This window comes from Corvus brachyrhynchos, unplaced genomic scaffold (assembly GCF_000691975.1).
Source record: "Corvus brachyrhynchos isolate BGI_N302 unplaced genomic scaffold, ASM69197v1 scaffold61, whole genome shotgun sequence".
Taxonomy (NCBI): Eukaryota; Metazoa; Chordata; class Aves; order Passeriformes; family Corvidae; genus Corvus; species Corvus brachyrhynchos.
In genome coordinates this window covers 4,512,714-4,521,865 of record NW_008236478.1, presented here as the reverse complement: position 1 = coordinate 4,521,865, position 9,152 = coordinate 4,512,714, and positions in this window count along the sequence as shown.

Genomic DNA, 9,152 nt, shown 5'->3' with positions numbered 1-9,152 from the left:
CAACAGAAGCTGGCAGCCAAGGGTGTGCAGCTAGTTTTTCCAAAGGAAGGCCAAAGTAAAACTGGAGTGTGTTTATTCTGGCATCAAGACAGTCTCATATCCCAGCTGAAATCTCAGCCATGTTTGTTCTATGTTCAGCATTATCTTAATTCTACTCAGTGTATTATTATTCCTTTCAGATACATAGACATTCTTGAAACAAATCATAACCTCCATCCAGAGGTAATATTTTTGGGGAAGGTTAGTTCTGATGAGGTTACCTGACCAGTCACCAAGCAACAAGGCACTGTCTGCTGTCCTTCAGTATCAGGAGCTTTTATAAAACATTGCTCTCACTTTTTCATAGGAAAAAACTGAAGCCTAGGGAGATTATCTATACTGTAGGGTCAATATTTACCAGCAGTGTTGTAGCCTCATTTGAGAAAATTGACAACATTTGTTTTCAAGCCAGAGCAGTAACAAAGCACACCAATGTTTGCAAAAGTCTTGTCAGACACAAACTATGCAGCTCAGGGAACAAGTTGGCTGTACTAAACCCGAAAGCAAAACAATCACATTTACTTTATCAGAGAGAGGTCTGTGGCTGCCTCCATTTATGCAGGCGTTTTCTGGAGGAGTTGTCTGGGAGCTGCACTGAGATGGGAAGAGCATCACCGGAGCCTTGGAAAAAGCTATGGAGAGTGAGTGGAATATTGCTGTGGTTGGGATGGGATCCTGGGAAAGGGACATGATCTACCAAAGGTGGGTGGGTACTGCTGTGTGCAGGCTGTGGGCAGTGGAGGTGATACCTGCCCCAGGAACTGAGGGTCTGCTCACCAGATAAAGAGGAGCTGGGCAGGTCTGAGGGATGCTGGTGAGGCTGCCTAAACCCAGGTGAACATGAGCTGTGGTCACACCAGGAGCTGCTTGGTGCCCCCAGCCTTGACCAGGACTGCTCCTGCACCTCCTGGCTGGCAGGGAGGGATAGTGTGGAGCCACCAAGCTCTGCCCAGAGCCAGGTTCTATGTCCAGTATGTCTTGTCTGCTCCCCATGCCCTGCAGGGCTGCACCTGGGTGCCAGCTGCTGCCTGCCGTGGGTCACACAAAAGCCCTGATACAGAGCCAGGTGCTCTGCACAAAAGCCCTTTCCAGATCTCTGGAGCTTCAGGGGAGTTCCTTCATCACAAAACCCCTTCATTTTCCAACAAATCACTTGCATTTACTTACCAAGGTGTATGACTGCCTGTGAGAAGAAAAAAAAGAACAGGAAAAATATAAAAAACCCCCTAAAAACTGCTTTATGGAAAAATCTCATAGAATACAAAAATGAAGCCTGAGTTTTATAGAAAGAGTCCCACAGAAATTATAATGTGACGTCTACAGAATTTTATCAAGAATTATTACTTGTTCTTTTCATCTAAACCTGTATTCCTGCTAGAGATTTCTGCAGCAAGCCTGAAAAGTCCACTTATAAAGCAATACATTATCATTTGGACCTTACATAAAGATTTCCAGAGAAATTATTCCTTCTGCAAATCAGCAATTTCATATTAGAACAAGAGTTCACCTTTAACATTCATTATTATTGTTCTAACTGAACATTTTTATAAAACATTCTTTTGCTACCTTGCACATGCACTTCAGTGAAGTACTGCAAGATAGGAAAGATAATTACCTTTGTATCTTTGGATGGTTACCCATTAAACACACCTGTAATGGGAATGCACGTTGTTATCTAAGTTCCCACAAACATATTTATGTCTCATAGCAGGAAATGAGTTACATTCGGAGCTAGATTTGTATCTTTATTCATAGAATGCCAGCTGTGATGAAACTATTAGAGCCATTAGTAAGCAACTGTCAGTCCCAATATACCAGTGGATGCCACAGCCTGCTATTCCTAGGTGGGAATTCAATAGCCTGCCAGGTTGACATAACCACGTACAGCATCTGGCTGCTGGAAAGGACTTTGGCACCTCAGTGGTTCACAAGAGACTCATCTCCCAGAGCAGGCAGACACACAAAATGTATCAGAGACTGAGGTTAAAACATGACATAATTTTGTAAATTGTATTAACCAGACTCATCATGCATGTATCAGCTTTGAATTTAATCTCAGCATTAGCTGACTATTCCCCAGAGGTACCTTGCCAAGAAGATGTACTTTCCTTACTTTCCTATTTGATTTTTATACTACTAATCCTAAGCAAACTTGAAAAAGCAGAACAGTGGTTAAATCCCCCTCTGGTTTTGCAGAAAGTTTGTGGAAGTTGGAAAAGGGCTTAGGAAAGGATAATTTACCAACAGATACATAGCTTTCAGATCAGATTTAGCAACATGGCCAGTCTTACGGAAACAGGACAGGCCTTGCTACTGAAATCCTTGCAGAGTTATTGCTGCATCCATGACCCTACAATTTGTATGAGATGCTGCCTCTTGGCACCAGCTGCTCAAGATGCTGACGCTGTGTCCTCAGCAGTAAACTGGCACCAGGGGGATGAGCAGGCTCCTACGATGTGCTGTGGCTCATGTGGCAGGTGAAGCATTTCCATTTGGTAGTCTGTTCTTTTTGGTTTTGTTTTTTCATTTTGTTTTCCTGCCACCCGACAGATGAGTTGGCTTTTGTAATCTTCCGAATCATGTGATCACTCGTTGTCTTACTGAACTGGTAACAACACAGGACTTGGGAATGCACAGGGGAAGAAAAGGGTACTTCACCTTGTCTGCCATTTCCCTTCTCATCTGTCTGTTCATGTTCCGAAGTCTGACTACAGCAGAAAAGTGTGTGATCCTTGGGGAGTGGGCTCAGCCAAATGCGCTTTGCTCATGGAGGCTCAGAGGCAGTTGCTGGCACAGACAAGGCCTAATGCAAACCTAAATTCGCAAAGTCAGAAATTTTAGGTAAAAAGAACATAAACTCTGGTTTCTTCCGCTTCATTCCCCATCCCTTTGCAAGCTGCTGTGGTAACCTTTAAGAGAAGTGTCTCCAATGAGACATGACAGTGAGAGTATTGGAAAGGCGCTTCAAGAACCATCCAAAATAGTGCTTTTGCTTGCCTGAAGCATGCCTGTGATTGCCAAGTCATGTTAACACACTACTCCCAGAGCCTTGTTACTGAGAGGCTGATAGCCTTGGTACAAGAAATTGTTCCTTCAGCTGCAAATCCAGTCCAGCTCACAAACAGGCTTTGGCTCCATCCCGGAGCAGCAATGTTGGGTATGGGGGGTCTGCCTCTCCCCCCCCCCCCCCAGATTGTTACCAGAAGACTTGAAAGAGCACAAACAAGGGAAATTACCACCTCAAAATCAGCAATTTCACACTTGAATGAGAGAGAGTTCACCTTTAACAAAGCTAAATTAAATAAAAGTAAATTAAATTATTGTTCCATTTGGACAGTTTTACAATACTGTGGGACTGGGACTGAAGGCACAGCCCTCTGCCAGGAGAAAGCTCTTGCTGATGAACCAGACCACCAGCGGGTCCAGAGCCCACAAACCCAGCTTTAGAGAGTGAGTGCCAGACCACCAGGTTACTCTACTATAAGTAGTTTGATGTCCACAATGCACAAATCCAATGTACAAATCCCAGCATCAAGTGGAAGTTCTACTGTGCTTCAAGAAATCATTATTATATTTAAAAGGTATGGGATATTAGGCGGTCAATGGGAATTAGATAAAGAAAACATTTAAAAATGGTTAAAAAATTTATAATGCAAGACTGGATATGTTTCTGCAGATGAAATACTTTCAGGGGTTTTTAAGAACAGATTTTTTTTTTTTTTTTTTTTTTTTTTTTACATTTTAAACTGTCAACACTCTTCTGAGCAAACACTCCATTCACACTGAAGTGAGGATTTATGTGGAGATAAAGCCTTAGGGGCAGATTCTTAGTGTGAACTTGATTCTAGTGTGAACTTGCACCTTTATGATGGAGGATGGCTCTGCTTGTTTGAATAGATGTCCTTCTGCTACTGCTGTGAATCACTGCTCTTAGTGCTGACAATACACACGACTCCAGCAAGCTCTCCACATGAACTCCATGCCAACCTATCAACAGCATTTCTTGCCTTGGGCTGAGTCAAAATTCTTCAACAAGTTTAGAGGACAACTGGCAAACACCTCATCTCCTATTGAAACAGAGGGAAAAAAAAGCAACAGATCAAGTGATTAGTGGACAAACACACAACTATTTCAGAATAAATGAAAAAAAACCAGTTAGACTGGAAAAGTAGTCTTTTTTTGTTGTTGTCTTGGAAGTATTTCCAAAATATGATTTTGATGAAGTTAAAGGTGATGAGTTATACAAGCCCATGTTGAGACACCAATAAAAACACGTACCTGCAGAAACCGCAAAAGTTAAACCTGCTGGACAATTATTTACTTCATTCATTCAGCCTCATCATTCCAAACTAAACATTCAAAAATGGTCAACAGTTTTGGAAGAGAGTGTTTGTAAGGAAGGCACCGCCTGCAGAACAGTGCCAGGTCTGTTGGCATACTCAGGGCAACTGCACACCAGTGATGCGGAGTTCTGGAAGGGAATGGAATTGTCAAACGCACCCCAGGGAACTTCATCTAGAGCCAGGGGAGTTATACTGGAATGTGAGTAGGCACAGTTAAGCCCAAACACAGAATTGGAGCAGCTAATTCATGGTACTGTTAATTCTTAAGTTAATAGGATGCATGTAAAAATGTTTAAATATATGCTGCATAAATACCCATGGGAAACAGACACAGAAGTGCTCATGCTGGTTTTTTTTTCCTTCGTAGCATATTCAGAACCACAGTGTTCCTGCAGCTGATTATGGTCCCTCCCTCAGACTGGAGAGTTACCAGTCCATTTCAATCTATTTTCTTTGTCTTGACCAAAATCACTTCATTAAAAAATGAGAGGTTCCTTGGAAAATATGCATAATATTCGGTGCAGTAGTACTTCAAGGCAGAAGGGAAAACCTACAGGAATGCTATTTACCTGAAAACAAACACCTCCTCAATTAAACCTGAGAGTATTTGTGTTTCAAGGGTATTATAAGAAGTAACTTAATAATAGGGCAATTTAGGAATATACAGAGGGGCTAACAGCTTTATGTGGTTTTGGTGTGCTTTATGCTTTATATAAACATTCACAAAACATCCAAGTTTGAAAAAGGGGAGAAATATTAGAAAATAAAGACTGAAATATGCCTTTTCATTGTGCAGATTACAAGTCTATGCACGAAGTTATGATTTCCATAAATAAGGAAAGAACGAAGAAGTTTGGGGAATGTATTTTGTAAACCACCAAGTATATAAATAGTTGTATTAAAGTCTTCGCCAATCAAGTTGTCAAATGGAAATTTCTACAGTCAAAACTTGAGTTCTGTAATGACAGCATTTTTACAAGTTGGCAAGTATGGGATTCATCCAAAGCCTTCTGAAATCAGTGAACATTTTCATGGGCTTGAATAAGTACTTTAACAGGATATGCTCCATAATGCAAATGACACAGTATTCTCAACACCTATCTCTGCAAAACTGCTTGAAGCTTTATAATCAAAGTGGATTGTTTTCAGCTTAGAATTTTTCAGCATATTAAAAAATCAAAGCCTCATTGAGGCTCTAAATGCGTATTTTTCAAAATAGTATTTTTCAAGACCTTCTGTATTTCTTTTACCTATATGAAAAAAAACCCCCAGCTAATGAGTAGAACAGAGAACCAAAAGTCATGAAATCCAGGCTGGGTTCAAACCTAAGCATGATTTTGTGCAAAATAGCCTATTATTCAGTGATGGAGATAGTTTTAAAGTGCCATAGGAATGGTCTCCTCCAGCACATGAAAAGCAAAGGTTTTTCTACTAACAAAATCTGCAAAAACCAATTAAACTTATTCTTTCTTCAATTATCTGCAATCCAGCAGAGAGTTTTGCAGAACAAATGGCCTAGAAAGCATTCATGAGTTTTCACTGGCTGGTATGGCTCCTGCAAATACCCACTAAGAAATTGCATTTACAAATATCTCCATATGTTATAGAATTGGAAATTTTAGGATGCCTTAAATCTCACTTGTTCACACAGAATTACTATCAAGTGTGGGATGTGGACTCGAATATTAAAAAGTAAAAGTAAGAATTGGTGATCTCTTTCTCTCACATAATAAACTGGCATGAGGAAATAAATCCCACACCTGATGTGAAGGGCAAATGAGTGTGGGACCCAGAGGTTCCCTGCCTGCTCCACTTAGTGATTATTGAGCTCAAAGCCTGACCCAACACCAGTGCACCCCAGAAAGAAGGCAGTTACTCCAGAGAAAATAATCCTTTCAGGCTTGTTCAAAGGTTTATGAAGGTTTGAAGGCTAAATGCAGCCCAAAGACTGTAGTGCTGATATTAGGATAAAACATGTAATTTTCAGAGTTCAGTAATAAGGAAAGAAGTTAGTGCTATGTAATAACTGGACGATTTTCCATGATGGCTTTCAAAGTATTCTCTGTATTTTCAGCCAATAAGGTATTTCTGGCTCTGGTTATTTTTGCACATTGCTCAGGCAAATTGCACACTGAGACATGAAGAAGAATGGTAATTTAGTTGTTAGACTTACCACACTTCCCAGAATGCTTTCCCATTAACAGTCCCTTTTGTCCATGGTTCACACCTGCCTTGTAAGTAGGAGGGAGGGTTTCAGGCATGACTCCTGAGCATGATTAGTATTTTGGTTTAGCTAACAAATCATAAGATTTACAGGAAAGAAAGATTTTTATCAAATCATACAAACATAGAATGGCTTGGGCTGAAAAGGACCTTAAAAATCATCTAGTTCCTAATCCTTTGCCATGGGCAGGGACACCTTCCACTAGAGCAGGTTACTCATAACCCCATTTAGCCCAGTCTTGGACATCTCCAGGGATGGGGAGTCCACACCCTCGCTGGCCATCCTGTTCCAGTGCCTCACCACCTTCACGGTAAAGAACTTCTCCCCGGTATCTAATCTAACCTTCCCTCCTTCAGCTTAAGGCCATTTCCTCTTGTCCTATCACTTCATACCTTTGTCAAAGGTCCCTCTCCAGCTCCCTTGAGGTACTGGAAGGTGCTGCAAGGTCTTCCTGGCGACTCCTCCAGGCTGAACAGCCCCCTACTCTTTCAGCCTGTCTTCATAGGAGAGGTGCTCCAGACTTGGGATCAACCTAGTGGCCCTTCTCTGGACTCACTCCAACAGGTCAATGTCTTTCTTGTGTTGGGAGCCTCAGACCTGCACAAAGTACTACAGGTGGGTCCCAAGATAAATCAAAATAAAAGTGCAGTTGGGGCTATTTTATTTTCCTGAGGCGAGGAAGTAGAAGGCCATGGTTCCCACTGAAGCAGAAGTGAAGCCTTCATTCCACTTGGAGATGATTAACAAGAACAAGTGCAGAAGTTAAAAGCTCATGCAGCACTCATGATGGTGGGAGAACCCTGCCCTGCTCTCTCTGAATGACTCAGTGTGCTCACCTAGAGGAGGAGACGCCCAGCCTTCCTCTGCCTGATTCAAACCACAGATTTAGGAACTCAGGGGTTACGGACAACAAAGATTCAAGTCCTGCCTTCAGAAGACTGGAATGCCAATTCCCCCCATCACTGGTAAATGCTCTGACCATCTGAGTGTCGAATGGGACAGACAGAAAAGCATGACACCTTCCTCACTTTGTAAATCAAGTATTTCTCCCCACAAAGTTCATCAGCTGAAATTAGCCATTAAATTTTATCAGCAACTGTCGATCAAATGAAAACCTCCGGTAGGGTCTGAATGCACAAGAGACAATTACTATAGGTTTGAATAGCTGCAAGTAAGCAAAAGCCTGTAGCTGTATTTTATGCATGCTCAATTTATAAAATGTAATTTCTGATGTATATTGTTTATATATCTGTATTTATCTTACTGCAAAAATCAGACACCTTTGCTACAAAAGTAAGTCATTAGTGAAATAAGCACTTAAACTATTGGCTAGAGGTAATACTGAAGGTCAGGAGCAGTTACAAAGTAGGACATTGCCCTGGAGTTACCTCAGCTTTTAATTTCCTTCAGCCATAGCCAGCCTGTGCTCTGCTTATGGGCAGTCTGGGAACCCCACCAATAAAACCACTGAAACAAAACAAATCCAAAAAGCCTGCCCTTTCATACATAAAAAATGAACAAATCTGCTTTCTTTACATACAAGTTGCCAACGTGGTTTGGTATTTTCTGTGGTTGTCTCTTCACATTCTGCCTATGCTAAAATAGTGAGGGAGATGGGAAAGCTGTTACCCAGGGTTGTAAGTTATAATGGACATATAATGCCCAGCATGTACCATATGTTAAGGTAATATGACACTACTTTATTTAACTGCTTTGGACTAGTAATAGCCAATAATTGTGATGAAGCTCTGATCTAAACAGTAAATTTCCATTTTTTTTTTATATCACTGCTTTTAGGTTTGATTAGCTATGTGAAAAACTCTTTGCTATTACCAATAAAAAGCTCTAAGATGGTGTTTGGTGCAGATGTTTTGTCTTTAACCTGCAATAATTGAGACAGATGAAGCAATGATATCAATGTTGCACATTTCCAAAACTGTCTTGATTTAAAAAACCCAAGAAAAGTCACCAACCACTCGTTTGACAACTTGGTAGTAGTACCTGATCTATCCAAAACACAAGCATCTCCTGCTTCCTGGTTTTCTCATCTAACCCTCAACCTGAAAAGAAACTGGGGTTCAAATTGAGTGAAGTAATTGCAGAGATACTTATATGGACCTAATTAGGGAAGAATGCTAATGGCAGAAATTTAGCACTCCAGGGTTTTGCATTTAGGGTATTTTACAGGAGAGCTCTCTGGCAACATAAAACACAACACGAGCAAGTGAAACCTAAAAAAGGCAGATAAATTGTGGCTTGCTTTTCATAATTATTTTCTTCAAAATAAATTACTAGTATTTGACCTACTAATCCTATCAATTTGTTAACAAGCCTATATTTCAAATTTATTTGCTCACCTCCGCTTATCAATTTCTACCAAAACTCATTTGAAAAAGATTGAGAAATCATGAATGGAATACAGAGCCGAGATACCCAGTGAGCTTCAGCTGGGATCTAGCCTGCATTATCTGGGTGACACAAACAAGTGGCAATGACTTCAAAGTGAAAAACTGGGAAGCATTCAGAGCTGAAGGGAAGGGCTGCAG